General features: G+C 38.2%; 1 protein-coding gene across 7 annotated transcripts in view; it reads left to right on the top strand.

Moving 5' to 3' along the window:
- Positions 1-389: 389 nt before the first annotated feature.
- The window catches only part of THSD7A (thrombospondin type 1 domain containing 7A), a 272353-nt gene continuing 246116 nt past the window's right edge, over positions 390-26626 (top strand). For 4 of the 7 annotated variants that reach the window (XM_085050815.1, XM_085050816.1, XM_085050817.1 and 1 more), the window contains exons 1-2: positions 407-504; positions 11623-11708. The gene's annotated coding sequence lies outside the window, so the exon portion shown is untranslated. Of the gene's footprint in view, positions 505-1203; positions 1331-7266; positions 7382-11622; positions 11709-26626 lie in introns of those variants that run through there. The other 3 variants (XM_085050811.1, XM_085050813.1, XM_085050814.1) reach the window with 3 other exon arrangements.

Raw genomic sequence — 26626 nt, 5'->3', positions numbered from 1 at the left:
TAATAACACCATTTAACACCCTTTCCATCCTTTACCTCCCCCTCATTCTTCTTTCCTTTATTATTTGTGTGTGTGGGTGTCCTTTTCCCGTCGTTTCGCCCTCTCCCGTCTCTGCTCTCCGTCCCACAGCCGTGCCGGGGCTCGGTGCCGCAGCTCTCCGGCGCGGTGCGCGGGCGCGGTGCCGCTGTCTCAGTCGGCGGGCTGGGCGCGGTGCGCAGGTCGCAGTTCAGCCCCGAGGGGCGGCGGGGCAGGCAGGTGTCCGCACGGGCCGGGCGCAGGAGGACAAGCAGGAGAGGGCGGCCGCAGCTGCATTGCGGTGCAGCCGCGGGTTCCCGGGGAGGGGCGGCCCCGTGATGCCGGGGGGGCGGTGAAGGCCCGCGGAAGGGAAGGCGGCGTGGGCGGTGCGGGGCAGCGGGGGCGCGGAGCCTCCGCCCCGCCGCAGGAGACAGGGACAGAGGGAGGTGCTGCCGCGTCCCGGCGCGGGCAGCGGAGCGGCGAGGGGCGGTGAGTGCGGCGGGCACGGCGCGGGGGTGCGGCATCCTCCCGCTGCGGGCGAGCAGCTGCCTGGCCGGGCTGGCCCTCCGCGGGGAGCGGCCGCAGGCAGTGCGGGATGGGGCGGGAGCTGCGGGCGGCCGCGGGGCCGGGCTCTCACCTGCGCCCTCCGCTTCGCCCTGTCCCGCCGCTCGGCTCGGTCGCCCCGGGACCTTGCCCGCGGTGCCCCTCCCCGGCTGTGCCCGGCTGGGAGTTGCCGTGCTCCGGCAGCCGGTGCGGGATGTTCCCGCCGTGGAGTTGCGAAGGGGCCGGGCGGGCGGCTGGGAGAGCTGCGCGGGGTTCTTGGAGGTGTCACGCAGAGTTTAGCACTTCTAGAGCGCCTGCTTGGCGGTGGATGCACTCCTGAGAGGGGGAGGCAAAGCGAAAAGGCGTGACATGAACCCATGGCTATAAAAAGCAAAAAAGCTCTCAGACAGGGTTTGCCCGGCGCTCCGTGAGCCAGCCTTTGGCCCGGGACTGACGCTCTCAGGGTGCCTTGTGAAAGCAAGTAATTGCAATCTCAAGAAAAAAAAAATCTCGTTCTTTAGGTTAAGTTGTGCTGTATTGCAGGAGCAGGGTTGTAGTTTTGCCCTTTACACACAGGCAGAAGTACCGCTCGGTGCCTGGAAGCTCTCGGTGCTCTTACTGACGTGTTTATTCCGCGTTTTGTAACGGGACCGGTCGAGCTGATGTTGCAAGAGTAGCGAAGAGGCATTTGGAAAGAGACCAGAGGGCGTGGGCACAGCGTGATATCCCGCACGGTGAGAGGGCTTCTGGAGCTCTCTTATCCAAAAGGCAAGTAAAGAGAAAGGTATCGTTAAAGAAGAAAATAACTCCTGTAGTGAAGGCTGTTGGCATAACGTTAAAATCAAGTCACTGGTGTTTCCTTTTAATAACTCAGCCTAAGCAAAATATGAATCTGTGGTTTTATGGAAACTGAAAAAAAAAGTAGTGCTGGGTTATGGATGTAGCTTTCTGTGTTGCATGCACTATTTCATGTCTAAAACTGAGATTGGCATGCTTAATTCTGAGTGAAATTTCTGATGTGGCTGTGTTTAACAATTTATAAATCAGCACTAAGTTCAAAGAAGCTGCACAGAGCAAGTTGTTTTCATAGACTCGTAGTTCACTAAAATGTCCACTTTCTAGAAACTGATCAGGTCATCCTTTAGTTTTAATGTGTGTAAGTTAACATATTAAAATAATTTACTGCTTATGTATAGGTCACAGAACCTACACTGTCCTTTCCTGACTTTAGTCCTCTTTTCCAAAGACTCTATTGAAAAGGCCATTTTTTCTAGGAGGTCTCTTTGAGAGCATCTGGAAGACAGTCAGGGACAAATGTTATGAAAGTCACTTGAGCACACCATGCTGTGCTTTGGGAGCAGGTGATTTTCTTAGGTACAAGTTGTCCATGATATGTTTCTGTTTTGGCTATACTATTGGCTTTATTTTGGAGTGCCTTGGTTTCTTTGAAGGCCATTGGTACAATAATAGACAGTAATTTAGGAGTTTCTTAAAAAGTCCACATTTCTGTGACTGGTTAGTTTTGTGAGACCTGTTCTGACTTGAGATTCAGAAGGATTGTAGTGATGTTTCTTTTTCTTAAGTGAAGTTATTGGATGTTTCATTGGTTTTATGGTACTACTCTGGAGTAATGCAGGTTTTCTGGTGAGATGGCATGGGGTCTAATTCCTCACTACTTTGTCTCCTTGGAACAGATAAAGACTTAATATTGTCAGTGGCTTGTCTTTGTAAACTAAGGAATTTAGAGCATCTTTAGCAGCTATCATGTTATTTCTGATGTTTTATAATTCATTTTCCTGGGCAGTACAAAATACCAGAAATTCCAGCTGTGGTTAGGCACTTGGATTCCACATTTGTCTTCCCACATTGTACATTTTATGACAAGGGGGAGTAGTGGGAAGACGACAAAGTGATAATACTATGACATAGTATTTCTACAGGCTATATATCACATCAGTGTACCATATATTACAGCAATCATACATCGTGTGTCTGTCACAGCTGGCCAGAAGAGCTGGGGGAAGGGAACTAGGAGTGCTGCAGTTCGGCCCTCCTCCAAATCCACATGAGAACAGCAAAGTTTTTATTTGGATCCTATTGCAACGTTACTGTGGACAGTAGAGAAAGGGATAATTTTAATGACTAGTTTGTACTCAATGCAAAAAATTTTTATTGAATTAATGAATTCAGTTGAAGTGGTAAAATCCCATGCTTTCCATTCTTTGTAGTTCCTTAGGTCAATGAGTGTGGGGTGAAAGACCTTTTCACTTAGGTCTTCCTGACTGCTCTAAGTCATTGCTTGATTACACTTAATTAATAGTTAATCAATGTGTTCCAAATGTGTTTGGAATGTAAACGGGAAAAGAAAGCATTTTAGTTTTTGTTTTAACATCTGCAAGACTGTATTAAAGTGATTCCTAGACATAGCAGTCTACCTTTTCAAGCTCTAGTTCATTAGACTGACAAGAAAATGTATAGATAATATAAAAGATATTCTAGAACTTCTTTTTTAAATGATTTGAAAAAAAATCCTTTTTCTTAATTTACTTTCTTCTATGCTTGAGACTTTTACCTGACAGAGGATGAAACCAGGATTAAACATCTTGTGAAGGAGAAAAGATGAGCTAGAATGCTAATATTCACATAGATCACAGGTTTCAGTCTGCTTTGATGGATTGTGCTGATGTAAAAGTTACTCTTCCTTTCAAAAGCAAAACTATTCATGGGCTAAATATATTCAACATCTTCTTGGAGCTGTTACTTTATCATAAACATAGAATGCCTGTCAAAACTGTGCCCTCAAGTCAAATTACAACATACAAGGAAGATACCCAAATAATATAAAAAGTAGTTCTCACATTTATTTCGATTTGCAGACCATGAGCAATTTTCCAGTGGAGTCAATTTGCCATTTAAATTTTGGTTTCAGCAGGCTAGTTTTTCTTAATTGTGTGTATTAGACCACTTGGAAATAATTTGCATATTACAAGTAGAAAATTACTTTTGTAATATTTGAGTATCCACTTTAACTTCCATATGGTTGATTGGTAGTGTGTGGATATATAGCAACTTTCTTGAAATTTATATATGAAAACCACGTCTGACTTCCCACAGTTGTCCTTATCTCCTCTATTGCATATTTGGCAAAGATCTTCATATCCAAGTTGCTGAGGTTGAGGTCTTTGAATGATGATATAATTAATTTATTAGTCCTCATATTAATATTTGAATGTATAGCCTATGGGGGAGAAATAAAGGAAACACTCACCTGGATGGTTGATGTAAAGTAGCAATGGGAAAAGCACAATCTAACCTTATGATGGCTGAATAGAGAGAGTTCTGAAAGATCTAATAAAAAGAATAGTATAAACTCATAGTAATTTATGATGAGATGAAATTTTCTGATCACTCACCTTCAAGAAGAAATAACTGAAGTTGGGTCAGGTGCTGAAAAGGACTAACAGGATGGTCTGGTCATGAGTAGATAAGGGAGGTTCTGATTTGTTTGACCAAGTGAAATGAAAGCTATGTAGGGTTTAGCTTCCATCTGCAAACCCAGGAGAGCATCAGCAGAAGGTTTTGGTAAAGAACACTGCTGTCATGAGAACAACTGAGAAAAAATTTTCTTGCAGGAATTTGGAGAAAATCCTCCAAATGGGTCACATGGGTAGTGAAACACCTAGTGGCAGCAGAGCGTGGTTAGGAAGTACTGCAGAGGTTTTGAGATGGAGTTTGTCTGTTTTTCCAGAAGGGATTATATGTGCCCAGGGAGCAGTTGCATTTAGCTTCTGTCAAAGCTTTAAATGTCATGCCATGCAGCATGCCAGTCCAGCTCCCTTTCAGGCTGTTTAAAATGAAGCTTCAGAAACTCTTCATTCTTTTTTTGGTGCTTGCCAATGTTCAACCCTCTTGAGTGACTTTTCTTCTATGTCAGCTTTAAGCTGCTTGTTGCTCCTTAGCGGGCTAAAGCCGCATTGTGTGCAGCCTGTCTTTCTATTCTTGTTTCTTTTGCCTTTGCTTCAGCAGCCTTCTGGGCTGTCTGAAGTGGGACATAAATCTCTTCTGCTCTCTCACTCCTCAGCCTGTGCTTAGCTCTGGCTCATCCTCTGAAAGGCCTGATAACTCTCTTATAAATTCCTTTTGAAAACACATAATATTAAAAATGTTTTCAAATGAGAGCCCTTTTGTAAAGGAATATGAAAACATGGGCAATGTAGACATTTTTAGACATTCTCCTGTCAGCCTCACATACCAAAGTCAGTGAGGAAAGCATATGTAGTAGTTTGTGGAGCTGAAATTCTGCTAACAATGACAGAATTTTAGAAGAAAAGACAGGTTTAGAAGAGCTTTAATCTGGTAAATCTTGGGTTTTTTCTATTCTCTTTTTGTGTTGTGCATAACAGAGCATAGTTTTGCTTTTGTGTGGCATGCCAGCATCTCTGGTGGAACCACTCACATTTCAGATAATAGCACAGGCTTCTATTCAGCTCTCTGTTGTTCCTTAGAGATGTCTTTTGGATGAATCCATTAGCAACCATAATAGAGTATGTGCTGTACTCTTCCTGCTTGCAGTCAGGATGTCAAAGTTTGGGAACTGCTATTCTTTCTCTTGGAGGGTACTCAGGTAACCTATAAACTTTGGGACTGCTTGTTTGTCTGTTAGGGCAGAAAAGAGTTTCCTTCAAACATAATTTTATTTGGTAGAAAGATACTTTACAGGAGTAACTTTGAATAGATTCCAAATGGAGAAAAGTAAGTCTTTCTCTCTTCCGTGGCCTAAGAAGATCAGTGGTGGTGGTAGTAGTGTGGAAGTGGAAATCTGAAAGTTATCAAACAATTGAGTTTGAAACAGGGGCATGTTCACCCTAGCCAGAGTGAAAACAGCTGTGAGAGCCATGTTTTAACCATGGTTAGAAAACTTGGATGATTTTTTTCATTATGTTTATGAAATTATTTGCCTCCTCTTTGGCTTGTTGCATCCTTAATCTTGATTACTGTCTACTCTTTTGGTTTTATTTTTATTTTTTAAAGTAACTTCTCCCATTTGCTTACTAATCACTTTTTTCTGCCTACTCTTATGTCTTTTACTGTCTGCAACCCCAGAGGCAGTGGAAAATTTAAAGTTGAATTTTTAAGCAAATGCTGCTGCTGGGTGAAAATTCTGACCGTATAAGGTTTAATAGAATTATATTGAAGTGTCCATGGGTAACTTATAAGTATTTAATTTTTAATAAGACTTCTGCATAGAACTTCCATGGACTTCAGCTTAAAATTTCAGCTAGGTTGTAAAGTAACTTAATGTAGTATAAATTGCCTGAAGGAGAAACGAAACACATGTTTCTTGCCTCAAATAATTTAATATGGGGTCTTTACTATGCAAAGATTAAATTGTGTTATCTATCAGAAATGCAGATAGTTCTATTGAAATTTGTAATGTCCTTGGGAGGCAAAATTACATTTTGTAACAAGAAAAAAAAGGTGTAAAATTGATCTACTAATTTTAATTTTAATTACTATTTATTGTATCTTGATTTATTGATCTCTTTGTGTTTTTCTAAGTTGGGTGCTTTTTTTTTTTGGTTTGTTTGTTTGAGAAAAGAGAATAAAAGTGAGGAGAAGCCTACCCCAGATCAGTCAGTAACAATTTTGTTATTGTGTTATCGACTGCCTTAACGCACTTATAGTTTTTGTAGTCCTTTGAAATTAGTCAATATAATAAAAGAAAGCTAATCAGAAATCTATATTTAAAAAAATTAGTTTTATAGAAATATGCTTCTGGGTGCTGTGATTTTCCTTTTAAAAATGTGCTGGTCAAAGTACTTTGGTTGAAAAGGCTTCTCCTGCTTTGCTTTTGGGGGGACCTAAAGTATAAATGTAGTATTTTATATTCCCCCCCAAAGTCTTTAAGAGTTCAGTTTTATCACTGAGGGGAGATGTATTCTCCCATTGACTTTAATATGTATAAGATTAAATTCCAGTTGTTCAGTAACTATGTAGTATGGTGGTGTTCCTCCAATTAGATACATACAAAAAGATTAATCTTAAAATAATTCAGGACAGATCAAGACATTTTGAGAAATCTACTACAGTGACAATGTGATTAGGTGAATTGTCTGTTGCATGTAAATCTTACTAAGGATGATGGATAGATATCCCAGATAGAAACAGTTGTAACAATATACCTTTTGTGGTCTCTGAAATTAATTTAATAAATGTTTTGGAGATTGACTAATACACAGATAGTGACCTTTTTGTTTAGGCCAGTGTGAAGTCAAATATATCTTGGAGATTAGTATTGATCAGAGTAAAGCCAAAATCAATCTTGGATTTTGAGGGTCATTACACTTGGAAATAGGATGCAATACTGCAAATGTTGGATTGTGGAAGGTTTTTACAGTAATTATGGAAAGGTAATCTTTTACTTAGGTGCAGTGTCTAAAATACAGATAATCTGCTAAAAGAGTAGTTATTTAAATAAGTAATAAATTCAGCTTCTTGCAGCTTTCCTTAGTTTGAGAGATGATATCCACCAGTCTTGAAGTTGATACTAAAGTTCCCTTTTGCTTCAGTGTTGGAGGAAATTCCCTGTATGGAAATCATAAGCTGGTGTTGGGAAAAAAGTTAACTGATGTTTGTTTAGAGACATTTTTTCTTTTTTTTTTTTTTTTAAAGTGATAAATTGTTTTTTGTCTTGACTTCTTTCCTTAGATGTTTTGGTGAAATTTAATTTGTTCTGTTGGAGAAGTACAAGTAGAAGAGGTAAATTACAACGCAAATGTACCTTTGGAATATTGCACAGCAAGCATAATCAATTTTACTGAAGGTGAGCCAGTGCTGCTTGCTAAATCAGAAGTCTTTGAACATGACATTTATTTTTTGTTTTTAACAGATTTTTTTGTTTGTTTTGTCTGGTATAAAGTCTGTGGCCTGTGTATTTCATTTAAAAATAACCTGGTGGAAATTTTTAAGATCTTACCTGAGAGTTTTCCACAGAAGTGAATGCCTATCCTGTATTAAGTGAAATAGCGCAAACAGTATTTTATCCAAGATTGGATAAAATTATCTCTGGAAAAGATGTCTGGTTTCCCCCCTTATCTTCAGAACCTGTTAAAAATGAATGTTTTGTTTATTTTCTGCACTGAAGTTATTTTTTGATATAACTTCTTCTGCAGAGAGCACTGGATACTGTTCTCCACAATTCATTAATACCACTGTATTGGTATCTGCGATTATACTTTGGGCTGTCACCTAGCTTTATATATTGAAGTCTCAAAAACTATATTTAAGATGATAGATAGTGTATTTATATTTATTGATGGATACATATTTCTAATCTTAACGATGTGTGTGAATATAAACAAATAGGAGTCTATATGTACGTGTGTGTATATCAGGTTCAGGGACCATGTACCATTGTCCTTGAAAATGAAAGCACTGTATAAAAGCAAGCTATTGATACTGGGAGTGATCTTCAAAGCTGTTCCATTTAAAGATATTTAACTATTAATAATGAGCTACATTCCAGATACATTAGTTCATATTCTGAGAGATCAAAGTGCCAAGATTATTGATAGCAGTTCTTGGGCTCTAACAGTCTTTCTACCTGAGCAGCTCTTACCAGTGGACTTCTCTTGAATTTCTCTTAATAGTTATCCTCAGAGAAAATCTGTGGTGGGTATATTAAAAAATTCACCTTACTTGTACCTGAAATAACACTTTGAGATGTATTAGCAGTAATTTCTAGAGAAGAATAATATGCCACCTTTTGCTGCAATGACAGTTGCTTTGGATTGAAGGCAGCTCAGTCAAAAGAAAGAAACAAATCTTCAAAAACCCCTAAGTGTTTTTCAGAATAGAATTGTTTAATAATGAGAATAAAGCTATTTTTAAAAATGTCTCAGAAAATGGGAATTCTAGTATAGAAATATTTTTCTTCTTCCTGAAATATTTTGCACAAAATTTGCAAGAAGATTACTTCCCAATGGCCATTCCCACATGGGTTAATATATGGGTCAGTTTTACTAAGCAGAAAATGTTTGTCCACAACTGCTTCCCATTCCTCTGTTTCAAGTACTGATAAAAGAAGATACTAGTATTGAGTTAAAGAATTATAATAATTTAGCTTCTCAAAAGAAGGAATTAATATAGTAATTATATTATGATAGTAAATTTATATATTCTGATTTTTGATGTTTCTGTTTTTCTTCAGTGAAACTAATGGATACTGATCAGAAAATAATAATGATTTTTCTGTTGTGCTCAAACTTTATATTAATACCTGTTTACTCTAGGAATTATTAAATAAAACATTTAAAATACTAATCTGCCTTGAGCTAACTGGTGAGCCCCAAATGCATGTGAGTTCTTCACATCAGTCTTTTCAGAGTATGGAATTCAAATGTTAGTATATTTTGTATGTGAGACCTTTAATGCAGAAAAAAATCATATACTGAAAAGTGATGCAGCCACCTGATTCATTTATTTAGTTAGTTTTGAAGAGACCACTCAAAATGGGTCAGGCTTGCAATGTTAGAACTGACTTTGAGAAAGTTTGGAGGCAGCAGGAAACTTGACCTATATTTTTGAACTGGGACTTTAGAAACTGGGCTGAAGGAAAAATCTTCTCAACTTTTTTCTGTGCATGGAAATGTTGATGTTTGGATACTGATTTAATCCCATTCTAAGAATTCATATATTAAATGTGCACCTGACTTAGAGGCAAGTAGAAAGATGGCCACCAGAATACAAAGAAGTTTGAGGAAGAGAAGGAATTCACCCTTACTTACGGCAGTTTTTCTTTTGCTCATCTAGATCATCCTCTCTTTGAACTTTTCTAGGCCTTTCACAATCCTCTACTAAGTCCCAACAGCTCTTAGTTTGCTAAGCTTTCTGCATAAAAGGATAGTCTGTAATCTGTTTTTGTGAATGAGAACCTGTAGAGTTCAATATACTTGGGATTTTTGGCACTGACTAACACTAGCATTCTGTTGTAATTCAGTATTTTGCATGCTGACTTAGTGAGGCTTTACAAGTTTCCCATGAAAATGTACAAGGTCCACTTGAAAACTGAGTAAGGGGGTTGTGGAAGTCATCCAGCACACAGAAAATGATGGCATCATCTGATCAGCTGATATCAAAGACAGTGCAAAGCTTTCCTTTAGATGGGGCCCTCTTGGACCACTTTTATATTCTCTTTACATCATTTGCAATATCTTAAATCAAAGTGCTTTCTAGGCAAGCCTCTTCCAAGTAACTGTGATTGTAACCAATGTAGTTTTGTGTTAGAAAAATTTAGTGGTTTTCAGATACAATTTTTCCTGCCCCATGAAAGTTTTTAGGAACATTTGGGATTGTCCCTTTTTTCTTCAGATTTCCAAAAGAAGCTTGTGAAGGCACAAAGAGGGAATCCTAACTCTGTCTTGATGGCAGCAGATTTGGTGACCTAGCTGCTTAGTGAACTTGCAGATTCATTTGAAGCAAACTTATTTGGGGAAAAGAGCAAGTATTTTACCCAATTTTGCTACAATCAGCTTTCTAGTGTCAATTTTTTGTATCAGAGTAGAAGTTTTACTCATGGGTAGCAGTGGCATTACATGCCTTCCATCTGAGTGCTGCAGGGTCTTTGTGTGTGCTTGAGGCATAACTTGTCATAAATGTGCTACTGATGAAACAAAAGCCCTTTTCTGTTTCTTTTTGTCCTAATTGCCAAATAAGAACTACAGACAATGAAGACTAACAGTACTTAGTGTAATACTGTAAAAGTAAAATCAAGCTATTCAACTAAAGTAATTACAATCTCTTTGTTGATTGACTTCTGTGATTTTCTTTATTTTTTAATTTTTTTTCTCTGCAATATTGTGGTTAGCCCAACAAGCAGTTTCCTAATGTAGTGTCTTTATATGGACTGAACCACAGTTTAAGCATGGCAGGCAATTGCCATTCAGTGCATGTAATGTGGGAAGAGTGACTTTGGGTAAAATCACTTTGTGAGGCATTCAAAAAATTAACTTTTGTCATTTTTGTTTACTTCTTCCTCATGAGCAAAGGAGACTTTCTTTTGAAAATATAAATTGAAATGTATGTTAGTGAGTAGGAAATTCCTTCACATACTCCAAAAGAGGGTTACAGTACCAAGAAGAACCGAGGTTCTGATTCCAGGTTTTATCAGCTGAGGGATGCTGTTTGGAAAAAATTCTGCCTCAGGTTACAGCTAAAACATTTATTTAACTAGTCTCATTATAAAGCTTTATAGACTTCCAAGAGAAATTAATAATTCAAGAGGACATCTGTTAGTAAATAATTTAAATAACCATTTTTAAGCTAACAGTCATTAGTTTACTATGCAATATTTCTCAAAACAGTTCTCCACTAGAAAATAATGTGAGGCAAGATTACAAGAAGAGTATAAGTGGACAGTCTTCAATATATGAAACACATTCATAGTATTTAATGATTTATACTTTACTACCTTCTCTAATCCTCATTTCTAGCATTTGACCTTCAGAGTATGTTGTGACAATGAATTACACGAAACTGTAAAGCTTCCGTAAAGTAACTGTGACTTGCATTTGAAAATTGTCAATAATTTTCTTGAATGGCCTCTAGTTTGTGAGCCTCGGTTTGTTTTTCTTACCTTTTGATTTTATGGACTCCTGCTATAGCCACTCTATGTGCATTTCTCTTTCATGATGAAAAATACGTTTTAAAAATAGAAGTCACAGTATAACCTCTGAGCATCCATGTTGTTATGCCGTATGTATTTTCTGGTTCTTCTGTAATGGTGTAAAACAAACAGCAACCAGAATTTGAGCTATTTTCAAAGAATCATCATTTTGATGATTCTTGGTTTGGTGTCTAAATATTTTTCCAGTTAAATGTCCTCCCACTCTGTCCTGTAGCCAAAACTAATAGATCTTTCTCTGCTGTTGGACATCAAGGAGGCATTTTCAGATAACTGTCCTTAATGACTCTAAAATGTCATTCTTATAAGCTGATACTTATATGTTCATATGTGATTTGGGCTGTGTGTGTACAGTTTTGTAATGCATCACTTTATGTTCATAGGCAGTGGATTTCAGATATAATTCAGCTTTCCACATGTGTGGCTGTGAGAGCCTTCTGTGACTTTGATCATTCTGAATTATTTTCAGGTATGTTTTTCATTCCTTATCAATTTTTGAACAGTTACATTTTCTTCACTTATATATGGAAGTGTAAATATCTTGATCTACAGATATGCGTTATGTTTTAGATATCCTATATCCATATTATATATTATACTTACTTGATGTGTTGTAATGAATGAATACATTTCCTTTATGGATGAAATATAGCCTCTCATTCTTGTATAATTTCTATCTTGTATTATATTCTTTCTGCTACCGTTAAACACTGCTAGTTTTGTAAGATTTTCAGAGGCTTCCCAATTCTGTAGCCATTTTTTTTCCTGTTAAAATTATATCAGTTGTGTATGAGAGCTCATTTTGGGGCTATCAAACCTTTGACTTATGCAGAGATACTTAAAAATAGGAGCTGGCATCAAAGCTAATTTTTAATAATCCCACATCTACCTGAACAAAATCTGCAATGTGGATTCACCTAGAGACAGGAATTTTCTGGGGGGGAGGGCCTGGAATATAAAAATTAATTTTATGAAGTTTAAACTTTGTAAAGCTCTGGCTCTGTGGTTTTAACTTTTGCTGCAGTAGGATGGAGCAATTGTGATTTACAAATTATTCACTGTAATTTTGCAAGTTTTTGGAAATAGCTGTCTGGTAGAGAAATTCCACAACTGGAAAATACCATTGAAGCCCAGTCCACACAGATCAGTGAAATTTGTGCCCTTTCATTGCACCTGTCTCCTGTTGCTCTCTCTGTTCAATTGCTATTGTATCTTGGGAAGATATAGTCAGAGAAATACCTGATGTATTCATACCTTCTTCCTGTGGAACAGGAGCTGCACGAGGACAAGCAACACCTGTATGTGTGCATTCATCACAGCTGCCAGTGCTGCCTTGGGAGCAGTGCTCATAGGCAGGGAATTTGTTGGAGACACGGGGATGTTCTGTGGGATTTGTGACTCCTCCTCACCTGGGGGAAGGTCTCTCTGTCTGCCCTGCACTTATTCAGTCGGGCAGCAGGGACTTGCTGGCAGCTGTGTGCTGCCCATGGGCCTGGGAAGGGGTAGTGAAGGGGAAGGTTAGACCCAGGTCAGAATTGTTCATGTGCTGTGAAGTGCTGTGATTTGACGTATTTTGTTTGTGAGCTGGCTTGTCTGTATGTGATGGTAATACTGTTTTATGCCATACCTAGAGCCTGCCAGGTCCTCAGAGGGCTCTGTCAATGTTCCATATTGTTAAGTCTTTTTGGTAGTGTGTTTGGATGTCCTTCCATGCCAGGAATTTATAAGCACATTTAAAATAGGCTCTTAGGCTTGTGGTGGGTAAGGACATCCTTGTTTGTTGTTTTCCTTGTGGTTGAGTGCAACAAAGATCTTCTGTTTGTTGAGTACACTCAGTAAAGAGTTCAGCTGTGTCTGAACAACAGTATTAAGGAATATCAGGCTCTCCAGACAACCCAGAAAGGATTATACCAATTTTTCTCCAGCTGAGAGGCTGTGTTAACAGAACAAATAAAATTGAAGGAAAACAATCACCTCCTTACTTAATTCAGCTAGGAGAGTTTTTTAAAACCCATTTGAAATCTGGATGTCACTTTTAAAATCTAATTAGATCTGGAAAGATGTGTGTGAGACTGAGCCAATGTCACCCAGTCAGCTTTGCACTGCAGCACTTCCAGCAGAAAGTTGTAACAACATGCAGGGTTTGGATGGGTTTCTCTTGCTGTTTTTTAAAAAAAAATATTTTGGGTTTTGTGGGTTTTGTTTTGTTTATTGTTTCTTCAAAGAAGTGCTTCTTAAATGCTATTTGCTGTGACCTCCTGTGTGATATTGATTGTAATTAATGTTGAATTAGGGTGCATCTGCATTTAATTTAAAAAAGAATGAGCTGGAAAGCATTTCTTAGGCTTGTACTTTGTTTTCATGTTAAGAAATGTTGCTTCTTATGAGGAGAAGAACCAAATGTTTGCATGTGTCTTGCAAAGGTCTCATTTAATGGATGTTAATGCTTTTATCTGAGTTCCAGTTTAAGCAGTGATGGCAAGATTTAGTCTGAAGATATTTGATAACAGTAGGAATACATGTAGGAATTATCTGTTCTTGATTTAATCTTGCATGTCAGCTGTGTAGAGTTGTGCCTCGTGGTTTGCTGTCTATTAATTAGCTTTTGTCTGGTAAGCACAGGATGGAAAGTTACTCTTGTAGACAAAGTCAAAAGCCTCAGAGGGCTGAGGCTAATGCCGTTTCTTACCACTGACCTCAGAAGGATCCAGGATAAGCCAGAAATGCTGCCTGTCTTCTTCCATTTTGTTATTTTCTCTGTAACTCCTCATCGGAAGGCAAAATTGCTGGGAAAAATAGACAAATTCATATCAACTTTAGTTCCTCTCGTCCAAGGAAATAATAGAAATAATCAAATAAATAAATCAAATAATCAAAATAATGAAGATAAAGACTCTTTACATGTTTATCTGAGCAAGATAATTAAAAACTAAACCCATGATTAAAATTTATTAATTGATAAGTCATATTGAGTTGGGTTGGCAAGAAAAGGAAAGATATAGCATTTTTATTCCTTTTTTCTTTTTAAGTTGGAAATTGTTTTCCTGTACGGATGGGCATTTTTCTGCAAGAGGTGGTTGTTTTCCTGCATTATATACCATATCCCCTGAACCAGACTTGCTTTTCTGTGTGCTTCTGCTTCTTTTAGCCTTACAAAAATGAACACAGTACTTGAAGGTATAATGTGACACATCCTTGTGGTGCTTTCTATGTAAGATTAACATCTGCCTTCCCTTTAAGCCAACCAGAAGCTGTACAGAGAGTGCTATGCACTTGTTAAACTCTGGATGAGACCTGAGCTACTTTCCATTAGTAAGTTGTTCTTGTCACAGGTTTCTCTCTGGTTTTAAGACAAAATAGGATTAAAAACTGCTGACCTGTAATCCTGTTATAACATTTTGTTACCTCATATGGTTAGCTAACTTCAAGTTAGGTGTTCTGTGAAAAGTTTGCCAAATTTGTCCATGCCTGGTATCTCGCACAGGCCAGTGTTGCACCACGGCCCCTTGCCATGAAAAATGTTTCATTTCCTTGGTTGCTCCAGATCATAGTGTCTTGAATTTTGCATTTTTGGTGTCCTGTTGCTTGTGGCACTACTGGAAGTTTCTGGGGCAGCACTTTGCTCATGAGTCCTGTGTTGGAAAGCCCTGATCTGCTCCAGTACCACTCTGCCACACTGGGGGACAGAGCTGGTCCAGGGACCCTTGCTTCAGCTTCAAGGGACAAAGCAGTGGCCAGAACTGCACTTTTACTAAAGTTTGGTTACCCAAGCAGTGCAGAAACATCTCTAGCAGCTTTTGCACCAGCTGTTGTTCACAGGCACTTGAGGAAACTTGCGAGAGTGTTGTGCACACAAAGGTGCACACAGAGGTGTGCGTTGTGCACACAAAGGTGCAAAGCAGTGGCCCAAGGTCTGGCCATGCTGTCCTCCCTGAGCTGCCTGAGGTGGGTGGCCAGGAGCCTTCAGGGCTGCCTGTGCCTCCGTGGCTGGCAGAGATCTCAGTGCCATTTAATTGGCATCCTGTTTTGCCCCCGAGGCTGTGGCTGGCTCCCTCATTGCCTTGATGCCTGCGGAGGGACAGCATGTCCCTCTGCTGTACCACGCTGCCTGTGACTTGTCATGCTGGCCTGTTGGCATGGACTGTGTCCCTCTGGGGGTCCTATCAGCAGTGCTGTCCTCAGGAGTGTTTTTCAAGATGTGGTTATCAGTTTAATTTGCTTAAAATTTGCCATAAGGAGAAATAGGCTATGAGGTCTCTCTTCCCGGGAGGAATTTCCACCAGGCGAACTCTGTCAGAGAGCATTAGCTGCACACTATCCCACTGTGCTGCTAAGAAAAACAGCAAGTGAAACTAAAATAGTTTATCTCTCTGTTAAAATTTCCTCCATTATTCTCTATATTGTGTGTGTTATTAGGAAGGCTGGATTCTTCAGGAAACAGCCTGTTCTAGTTGGTGCTTTAAATCCTGAAATCTCAGGTCTCTGACACCTTTGTCTCTGCTGTAAACAGTTTTGTTGTTCCATAGAATTTCAAAGGGGAATAAAAAGAATAGAAACTCTTAGCATTTGAAGAGCCTTTCCCACAGAGTGGGAAGCCACAGAGTAGGTGGATTTAATACACCAGGATGAACTCACTGACCCTGATAAAGACTTTTGCTGAGCCCTTGAAGTCGTCTTTAATAATACGATCAGTCCTAATACTTGGTGGTGGTTATGCAAATTTAGAGACTAAAATAATGCATGTTATAAGATCTAGAGCCACTGCATCTAATAGTTTTGACTAGATTTGGCATGAGTTAAAGTTTGCCTACTCAGACTTTTTAGAAGCACTGTTTTTCTGCTAAGTGTTGACAAGAGCTAAGCAGTCCTTAGTTTTCCCCCCGCAGAACTTGTTCAGTTACTTGTTCTTGAATCAGTTCTGGGTAAAGAACACTACTTCATAACATAGAGAATGTGTATTAGTTCTAAAGGGTAAATATGTGGTTTTGAAAATGTCTTTCTGAAGAATTTTCATCTAATATTTAGTACTCAATGCAAATTTAATAACTAAAATTTATTTTGTTTGCGCAGGCATCACACTAAAATAATAACATAACTAATCAGTTATTGGTGTTTGATAGGGGGATCAGGAGAGGGTGGATCTGTAAGGCTTGGGATTTTTTATTGTTTTCTTCTTTTCAAATCCATGATAAAACTGAAGATGTGCACATTAGGCAGAGCATGTTAAGCTGCTACCTGATCATACCCTATCACTATTTACAGTAAAGCAACTTCATAATTTGCAAATATTATAAATTATTAATAGCAATTACTTTGTGTTCACTTCTGGGTTCTGTAAGGATTCACCACAAAAAAACCCCAAACCCTGTACAACAGTACTGTTTAGCAATTCCATGTCTGAAGTTCTATTAGTTAACACTTTTTAAATTAAAAAACTCATATATTATTAAATAATCAGACAGTCCTAAAAGCATTTTGTTTACTGGCTTTTGGGATTTTGCCTTTTTTATATAATTGCCTGTATTGTTGACCTTTCTGTGACATTTGCAGAATCAGTGTCACACTAAGTATAAATCTGTGGGTCATCCTTTTTTGGTTGGCTGGTTTCCTTTTAAAAGTACCATTAGCTTTGTCATTTTACATTGTGTTACTTTGGACCTGTTTGGACATTTCCTTTGTCAAGGCAACGTTCAAAGCTTGGGGAGCTCTGTTGGCATTTTTGATACTTTGGGATGCATGCTTTCTGTTTCTGAAATCCTAAAACTATTTTACAAATGGTTGTTATTTAATAATCTATTTCTTAATAAACGAAGCAATCATCACTGTAAAAGACTGATACATCATTCTACTTCCTTTATATACAGCAGAAATACCTTTTGAACACATCTGCCTTTTGTCTCCTAAAGAAAACTTTATCAAAACATAAGTTTTTAACTCTAAGCTCATTGCTTGGTAACTTCGGCATGACTTTTATTTAACTGTGAGAAGATAAGCAGAGTGTGTGAATTTGTGAAAGGTGGTGCTTTCATGACCAAATTAGCCAAGAGAGTTTCAACCATAGACTTACAAATTCCTGTTTGGCTGGGGATTTTTGTTTGGGGTTTTTTATGTCTAATGAGGCTTGATCCCAATAGATCTGAATGTTTGTTTAAGTGTAGATTGAGCCATGATTCAATTAATCATTTTCTCAAGTCTAGTTATGTTGGTAAATTGGGTTCTATTCAAAACTGGAATATAGTAAGAGTAATGTTGAAGTGTTTTAGGAACTGCTCTGTGAATTCTCTTTGAGGTGATTAGAGCAGAAAGATCCTGGCCCTGAAATCAACATAACTGCAGAAGGGTTTTTTGTTACTGATATGTCACAGCAATACAAATGTTTCTTTAGAAAATAGATTGGCTGCTCCTAGTTAAGTGGAGAATTTCTTTAAAATGTATCATTTATTTTAAACGTGTGATATATATTTCAGTCAAGATCTTGTGGATATTTTGATCATATTATCTATTGATTTGGGAATATTTAAGATTATTGGGAATATTTAGGATCATTTTACTACATTATTTTTATTTAATGTTTATAAATAATCATTATAATATTTTAACTTTTTAATTAAAATACATCCCTTGATTTCAAGTACTCTGTCATGACCTTCGAAGGAAATTGTTTTATTGCTGGTGTTTCACTGCTGTATTAAATATTCCTGATCTCTGTCTGTCATTCCTGGGTTGTATTTTTTTACTCAGACAATTGAGCTTGGGTACTACAAATGAATATTGATACAACTAGTGCAAGCCCAGTCTAATTTTAGGGAAAACATATTTTTCAATGGTTCTTGTGCCTGAGCTGAATCATAGTAAAGAAAAACCACTGTGAAATAAATCCAATAACTTGGTGAAAAACAATGTATGTTCCACGGTATTAGCTCAGTTGGTCAGAGCAGGGTGCTAATAATGTCAGAGTTGTGGGTTCAATCCCCAAACAGGCCATGCACTCAAGAGTTGGACTCGATGATCCTTGTGGGTCCCTTCCAATTTGCCTTCCAAATATTCTGTAGATGATAGATCATCAAGAGTAAATCTTATGAAATCTCTTATTTGTGGCAAGTAATACTGACATCTTTGAAAAATGTAATATAAGAAATTGTTAAATATTTAAATATTCAGGCGTTGCCATAATTTTGAGAAATATTGTCATTACCTGTGGGATTATGGTTTGGCATGAAAACATTTATTCCTGTGAATAAAGCAGAGTTGACTTGATCATATCAGTCCATAGTGGGTTTTAATTTATGAGGACGCCAAAATGTATTGTATTCTTTTGTCTCTGATCTCACCAGATGATGCTTTCCTCTTATGGATATCAGTCCCTTGTCCTCTGGTTTTTGACATTCGTCACTCATCTGTTGTAAACTGTACTCTGCTCATACTTGCCTGTAGGTAAAGGAGCTGTTTGGACCTTGGTACCTTGGTTGCCTGGCCTAAGCTCTGCAGCTCCTCATTGGCCTGTGCTGCCAGGATCAGAGAGCCTTGTTTCTCATCTGTGTATTGATGTCTGGTCAACCATGACTGGTCACCGGTCACTGGTCACTGGTCACCATGCCAGCTGTCACAGATGCAGTGTGCCCCTGATGGCTGGTGCACCTCTAGGAGCACCCAGGAGACAAGCAGCTGGCAGGGGGTTAATCATGCCACTGTGGGAACTTTTACCCTGTTTGTGTCTCTGGATTGATACGAAAGTGCTGTGTAGCCTTTGCCAGGAATCATTAATAATCATAACTTTCTCCCACACAGAGGACAATGTACATTTCATAAAGCAGCAGTATATACTGCAGTAAAAATGGACAATCTGCTGCTTCCTTCCCTGGCAGAGCTGGGAAAATAAGCAAAAAGTCACAAATGTTTGTCTGGTTCAATGCAAAGCCATTAATGATAGTTAGTGGTAAAGAAATAAGCAGCTTTGTAAATAAAGGAAACCTGATGAAACAAAATAAAAGCTAAGTGCAAGCAGCCAGAACTTGGTTAAGGTGTATCCAGCACGGTTAGTGTTCAAGATTTTTGAGTGGGTATTGATTGGGAGATATTAGAAGGTATCTGTGAGCTATTTGGCTCTGATGTGTGGACAGCCTCCTAGATGCATACTGGAAAATCTTACGGATTTGTACTAGCTAACTTGTCATTAACATGAGCTCAGGAATAAATATATTGTTGCCTTGCATCCTTGCTGTGACTACTTTTTGTGAACTTTTATTTCAAGGATGCTACTGGGTGAGCAGCTGGAGAGAAAATGAGTTTTCTCACAAAATCATGAGAACACAGTGAGCTGTTCATGCCACAGTACCTATCAAAATGTTTCACCCCAGACTTGCCAAGTCTGAGATGTGGCACTGTGTGTCTTATGGTAAGCTCTTTCAGAGCAGAGGGAGGGGACCCTGGGAGGGGTCATCAAGAGGAGATGTTGGGATGAGTGTGGGTTGGGGTGTGTGGTCCTTGCTGCCCCCGTGGTGCTACTGACAGGAGACATGCAAGAGGCAGTTGCTCCAGAAATGACATCTCTCACACAAGTTGCTTTCCGGTTGTTTACTGTTGAGAAGCCTCTGGATCCCTGGTGGAACTGCTCAGGGAGGGCTTTGGGCTTTGTACTTTGAAAACAAAAGCCCTTTCTTTCCAAGGTGTAAGTGACAAGTTGGTATTGAGGCAGAGCCTTCAAAAGAGTGTTTTGTTCATCACCTGTCAGATTGTGTGAGGCTTCTTCCCTTGACAAATGGTAACAAAACAGATAAAAGCCCTTACATGGTGTTTGGTAACATGTCTGAAAGTCTCATGGAGCCCTGCTAACAGCTGGTTGCATGTGGGATTGTCTTCCATATAGTCCTTCAACACAGAAGTTACAAAAATAAATTCTATCAGTTTATCAGGAAGGAACATGAAAAGGAAGGTTGGTAAGAATCTGTGAGGAGTCTGTTATAACAAAGGAGTGCCAGGAGATGTGGGCTTGATTCAGGGTCTTTGCTACCACAGACCATTATAAGACAAGAATTATAATTTGTTCATAGAAGAAGTAAGTTGAAAATTGTATCAGAAATCACAGAGCAGTTGTGGATGTTATTTCTGTTTGACTGACAATATGCAAGGGAGTGAAATTAACAATACATCCTTGTCATTCAAAGGCTTTATTTTTAGTCTCACTTTCCCAGTTGTTTTCATCTTCACTGCTGTAAATCATTCATACACCATAAACAATTTAAGCTGTGCATGTTTGTTCCTGAAGCATAAATTGGAGTATAAAATTCACTTTACCATCTTAGTGGTATCAGTTTAATACCTACTGGTATCAATATGTCCTTAGACCCAAATTCTACTTGCCTTGACTCTCAAGTTGTCTCCTAAGTAATTAGCAGTATGAAGCAGTAATTAACATTTCTGTCTTTTGTTGCTTTAAAACAAAGGTGTAACAGTCTGGATTGATATGATATCTTACATGAATTTTCATAGTTAATATTGCTGAGTCTGAAGATTTCCCATGATTGCCAAAAAGTTCAAAGACTGTTGAAACTGAAAGCTTTTTAATAAAATCTAAAGCAAAGCAAAACTGATTTTCTAGTACTTAAAAACTCAATAAAATGTCCCATCATAAATTTTGAATTCCCAAATTGTGACCAGGATATTGAGCCCATTGTTTTCAGACTCAGCTGTTAAATGCACATCACCAAGAACACCACTCTTACTTCAGAAATTACACTGTAGCCTATTTCTGTACCTTAACACTTTCCACAAGGGACTTAGAATTTTAATCTTTAGATTTTTTTTATAAGTGTCCTCATACAAGCTGTTTTCATTCCAAGGGCTTCCAAAGAGGGATTTTACTAAATTCTCTTCTATCCCTGTCAACAAGTAAACCATGCTATTGTTTTCCTGATGTTCAGAAAGAGGAAAAAAAAGAGTTTTAAGTTTTTCTGTATTATGATATTCTGTGCCACTAGGTTTGCTACAGTATATATATCACTCCTGACTGTGATTGGAATTCAGCTAGGGAAGTTTTTAGAGGAAGGGTCTTATTCTATGGGCTATGTGAGACTGAGGCATTTTTCTTGGCTGTCACTTAGGGGCAAGGTGATTTTGCACATCTCATTTATAGCTAAAATTGGGAAGTATAAGTTACATTTTAGTGTTTGTCAATACTGTTTTACAGAAATTCAAGTCATTTTCTATGGAGAGCTCTTCTTGCTTAATACATGAATTTAGAAGCTGTCATTCAGCTACCAGAAAAAAGTTTAATTTGAATCTTTAAAATTGGGTTGCCACAAATAAATTTAATTAGGACATGCTGTCCCAGAAAAAACTCCTTCTTGACTTTGATGATCCGGAATAAAAGTAGTTATTGGACAACAGCTAGCTACAGGAGAGAAGAGGGAGCAGGTTTTTTGGTTGTGAGTTTTGTTTTTTTAAATTTAAATCACCACATTTTTTGTGTGTCTGTTGGCATATGAGTTCAAACTATATCACAGTTCAGCATGAATAAAACTTTGTTGACGTGATGGAAAGCTGGGCAATTGTTGAATGCAGTACTAGCAGCACTGAACTAACAAGCATTAATAATATTGCATGTTAAGTTTCAAATACTTTGTCTTTCTCCCCGTCCCATTTTAATTTTTAATAACATGTAATTGAAGGAAATTCATTGGATGCCACAAAAGCTCTCCTGAATGGTGTTTAATCAGAAAAAGTGCTGTCTTCTCTTATGCCCTACATGTTAGTGGAAGCATAAACTTTCCAATACAATTTAACTATAAATACTGATCTATATTCATTTTTGTTTCAGAAGACAAATGGATGACACTGTGTCTTCCAGTGGGTGTAGCTCATTAGAATTTATTGAAATCTACCACTCTCCATACTGTAGCAGTGAAGTCCTTTTTAAAAAAACATTGGTAATTTTTGCATTTTCTCTTTTAATGTGTAGTGCCACTGCAGGCACCTGATGGGGATTGTAAGGTTAATGACGGACTTTTTGGAGAAACTCAGTTTGCCACATCTACCTCTGAGTTGCACATCTGCTGTCTGATTCCCAAGTCAATATGAACTACTAAATGACAGCTTGATTTTTGTTTTGTGTTTTTGGGTTCTGTCTGGTTGCCTTTTAAAAAGTTTTTTGTGGGGGGTTTTTGTTTTTTTTTTTTGGTTAATGGACCTCTTATTTTCCGACATCTTCTCCAAAATTTCAAGTGGAGATAATTTGGTGGCTAAATGACCTTTTTCTAACTCATCCCACAGACCAAAGGCATGGTTTGTATCTGTGATTGTATGTTCAGAAGAAATAGTTGGAAGGTGAAAGATCTATAATGGAAATAAAATCAGGAGATGAGTAAATGGAGAAGTCAAGAGGGGCTAGAAATAGAAGTAGCCTGTCTAGTTGCAGCTTATTCAGACTCTCAAATGCATGCCAGGAAAACCAGAATGTCAGTTTTGATCTGAAAGTTGAGAGTTGTGTGTAAAATCTGTGGAGTGATCCCACTTCCAGTATCTTCAGAGGAGGTGGCAAGCTGCTGGCAGTGGGGTAGTGAAGGAAAAATGACATGGTGGCAAAATTTGAAAGGTGTGGAGGACATACTAACCACCTTTGGGGTTTGTGGAGAATGTGTTATTTTCCCCATGAGTTTCTAACAGTGTAGCACAGTGAAGAGATGTGGCACAGGTTGAGCAGAAACTCAAATAGTTTTGTCTGGGCTTGACATTACATATTTATTCTGAAGGTTTTAACACTTACCTAGCATAGCAGGTCCAAAATGTATCATCAGTAGGAAAATTACCTTTTGCTTTTTTCCTCCCTTATTCTGAGGTGTTTTTGAAAGTCAGAATTTTTAGTGGGGAAAAGAGGTACTAGTAAGTGCTAAAATAGGTGTCCCAGAGCTTTCACATGCTACATTTTATTTCCCAAACTTGGAAGGTAAAGTCTTGCTGTGGTGCAGTAAATCTCTGTTAGGTCCCTTTTGGAGACAGACAGCATCCTGCCTTTTCCTGTGTGCTGAAGTCAAAGGAAGGCTGGAGGTGCTGAGTGGGGCAGGATGATAAATCTGGAGAGTGGGACTTGCTGCTTCTCCTGCCAGGACAGGGCCACTCTGAGGGACTCTCATTCTCTGAGGAGATGCTCCTGTAGTGAAAGCTACCTGAGCTGAAGAGAAATCATAAGTGGCTCCCTCTTTGCAATGTCTCTTGACTAGGTAAAGCAACAAAGCTTTGACGATTGTATTGCTGGAGGTGGAAAAATACCTTGATGATCTGCTTGCTCCTAAATATAGTTTTCTGCCTTCATGAACTGCAATTCAGAGCAGTAGTGTAAAACTGAGCTAGCTTTAATCTCCTTCAGCACCCTGTCCAAGATGCTTCATGGGATTGTGTGTCTTATACTAGATAGCTTTCCTCAAAAGTGATACTTCTTTCCAGTGCTGGTGGTCAGTTACTTTATGAATTGAGCTTCTGAAATCAGTCACAAAATATCAGAATAAGCCTCAAAGGGCTCCTTTAAAGAATATGTTCCAGGTATCCATATGGATAGGTTATTTTAACCTTTTAGTAAAATAAAACGCTTATATTCAGTTAAAACCTTCTAATTAGATTCCTCCTCATAGTCCCTTTTTCTCCATAAGGAGGTAATAGTATGTCTTGATTTTATTTCATTACACTCTGGCTTGTTTCATAGAATTTAGCTTAATGTCATTAGAGAGTGCTTAACTTGGGTTGAAGCAAAGCTTAGTTTCTCATATTTCTTGTATTAATAAGGTTGTAATATTTCACTGAACAGCCCTAATCCTGTGAGGATGAGAGCAAGCTGCAACATGAACTATTATGATGTAATTTAAGATTAAATGTATGTAGCTTTTACACAGATTATTCCTGTGATAGGTAGTAATATCACAGGTATTAGGATAGGTAGATATAATAATATTACACATCCTTTGGTATGTAATAGGAAGGCATGGAGGAAGTTTGAAAAGATAAACTTGCATGTAGTAGAACATTCAAAGACCTCATGACAGATAGGCAAGGGCGGATTGTACAAACCAGCTCATGCTGCCCTTGGTGTCAGTTCCCATAGGTGTGCATTTGTTGTAGCCTGAAAGTCAGTGGGAAGTGAGGAAGCTGCATAAGACTCTGTCTGAGCCAGGCAGCCAGCAGGGATCACAGAGACCACCGCTATGTGTTCTTTAAAAAGCACCTTTTGCATCATTCACATTCCTCGTGACTTCAAAAAGACTAAGAGCATATTCCAATTCACAGCTAGTGTGTCACTCAGTAGCATTTGATTATATTGGGACTGTACATGTGAGGTAGCCCTTGGAAAAAAGATGCCACGTCTTTCTTGTATTTCTTCCATGTGGAATCCTAACTAACTGTGGCTTAAATCAGTGTTGCACAGGATTTGTTCTGTGACAGGTTAATTTCTTAATTGTTATAGTTGCATAAAACAGAATTTTTTCCCAGCTCAGTCTGTTCAGCTTCCTCATGGCAAACAGAAATTCTGAACATTTGAAAATCCTGATGTAATATCTTTTTAAAATGATTGAAGTGTCACATTGAAACTTTTATATAGTTTCTTTAGTAGGCTATCAAGCACAAGACTGGCGTGTTGGCTTGTGTTCCCTTCCCTGTAAATGTTCCAGGTAACATGGTTATGTGCATGATATAATAAACCCTAAGTAATACAAAGGATCTGAATTATGTAGCTGGCTTTGTATTTATTCCTTGCTTGGTCAAGTTGGGAGAATGGTGAAATTGGGTTAAATTCTGGATATGTATAGAGGCATTTGCAGTACAGTAACACAAAACATTTTGGTTTTATTATCATTAGTTGTATGGTAAGAATGTTGACTTGGTTTCTCATAGTTAGCAATCAATAAACTTGTCAATAATCATGCTGAACAGATTAAAATAACACAGCAGTTTGTATACACATGTAATAGTAGGCAATCCGTAAAAGAAAAAGTAAATACTTTGAGGTTTTTAATGAAAATTATGGTATCGTGTAATTTTTTTTGCTGCTATTTTAAAAATTATTTCTAAATGCATGTGAAGACTGTCTTCACTACTGATTTCTCTTAATAGAAAAGTAATATAAGGATACAGTCTTGCTCTAGGGTATTTGAAAATTGCCTCAAATTTTCTAAGTAGCTCAAGGCATTTTGACATGATAGGTCTAGGGCTGTTGCAGTTTCTGTTACAAATTCATGTCACATTTTGTATTACATTTGGTAAGGTAGAATTTACTTTTCCAACTTTTATATATTCTCTGTGAATAGGAGATGCCTATCATTTAAGAGATAATAACTGCTTATCTGTGAGTAAAATTTAGCTTCTATTGCCTCTTAGCTATTTGTGATAACATTATTTGTGTCGTATTATGGGGGTTGTAGATTACTAGGATGACAAAAGCAAATAGAAATTATAATTCATGTGAAATAAACAAAAAAAATAGATAAAATCCAAGAACTCTGTCGAGCCATTGAAGCCGATTATTTCATTTGATGTTCAATTCCATCACAAAACTATTGAAGTAATCTTACAGGCATATCTAAGTGAAAGTTGGTTAATAAATTTTGTTGTGGTCTTTGATTAGAACCAACTTCAAATAATAGGGTGGGGATTTTTCCACAGGGATTTTGGGGGCTATTCACACCACTTGCATCTCATATTTCACTACTGTGTTTGAAGTCAAGATCCTAACTTTTGTTGAAGACAGTTGTGGCTTGCACCCTAGAGGAGATTTACTTATGTTATATTTGTTAGCTAGGCAGTGTGAATAGCCTTCATGAGCCAAACTGTATATCCATGGTCATTCAGTCAGCTTCAGTGCACTCAGCAGGATTGCATGGCTACAGTAGAGATCAGAATGTGTTTAGTATGCTTTATTAGCATATGTTCTTTCATTGAGAATACTAGTCTATTATGTAATCCAATCCTTTCATGAAATCACAAGGATGTGTGTAATGAAAATGATCATTATGGGATTTTTTTTTCATGCATGGTGAATTGTTTATAAAGTCCTTTGTGTACCCAACAAAAAACTCTCTCACTGGGAGAATTGGTTTGCGTGAGTATGTTAATTCTGAGACCAGAGTAAGACTGTATGCTCATACTAATCAGTTAATTTTTAAAAGGAATTCCAGTAAAGTAAGTAATCTAGGCTGAAGATGTGACCAATACTAGATACCCACCATAATTGGAGAAAATTGCTATGGGCAAAATTCTGAAGGGTGAAATGGGGCAATAAGCTTTTCTAAGCCTTCCCTAGGCAGAGAAAAAAGAAGCCTTCTGGCCTAAATTTACATTCTGAGAAAGAGAAAATAATTTTAATGTCTTCCCATTAAATCTAATGTTACTTTTCCAACACTTGGT

Source organism: Lichenostomus cassidix, chromosome 2 (assembly GCF_008360975.1).
Source record: "Lichenostomus cassidix isolate B80296 chromosome 2, HeHo_3.0, whole genome shotgun sequence".
NCBI lineage: Eukaryota > Metazoa > Chordata > Aves > Passeriformes > Meliphagidae > Lichenostomus > Lichenostomus cassidix.
This window is presented reverse-complemented; position numbering and strand designations above follow the sequence as displayed.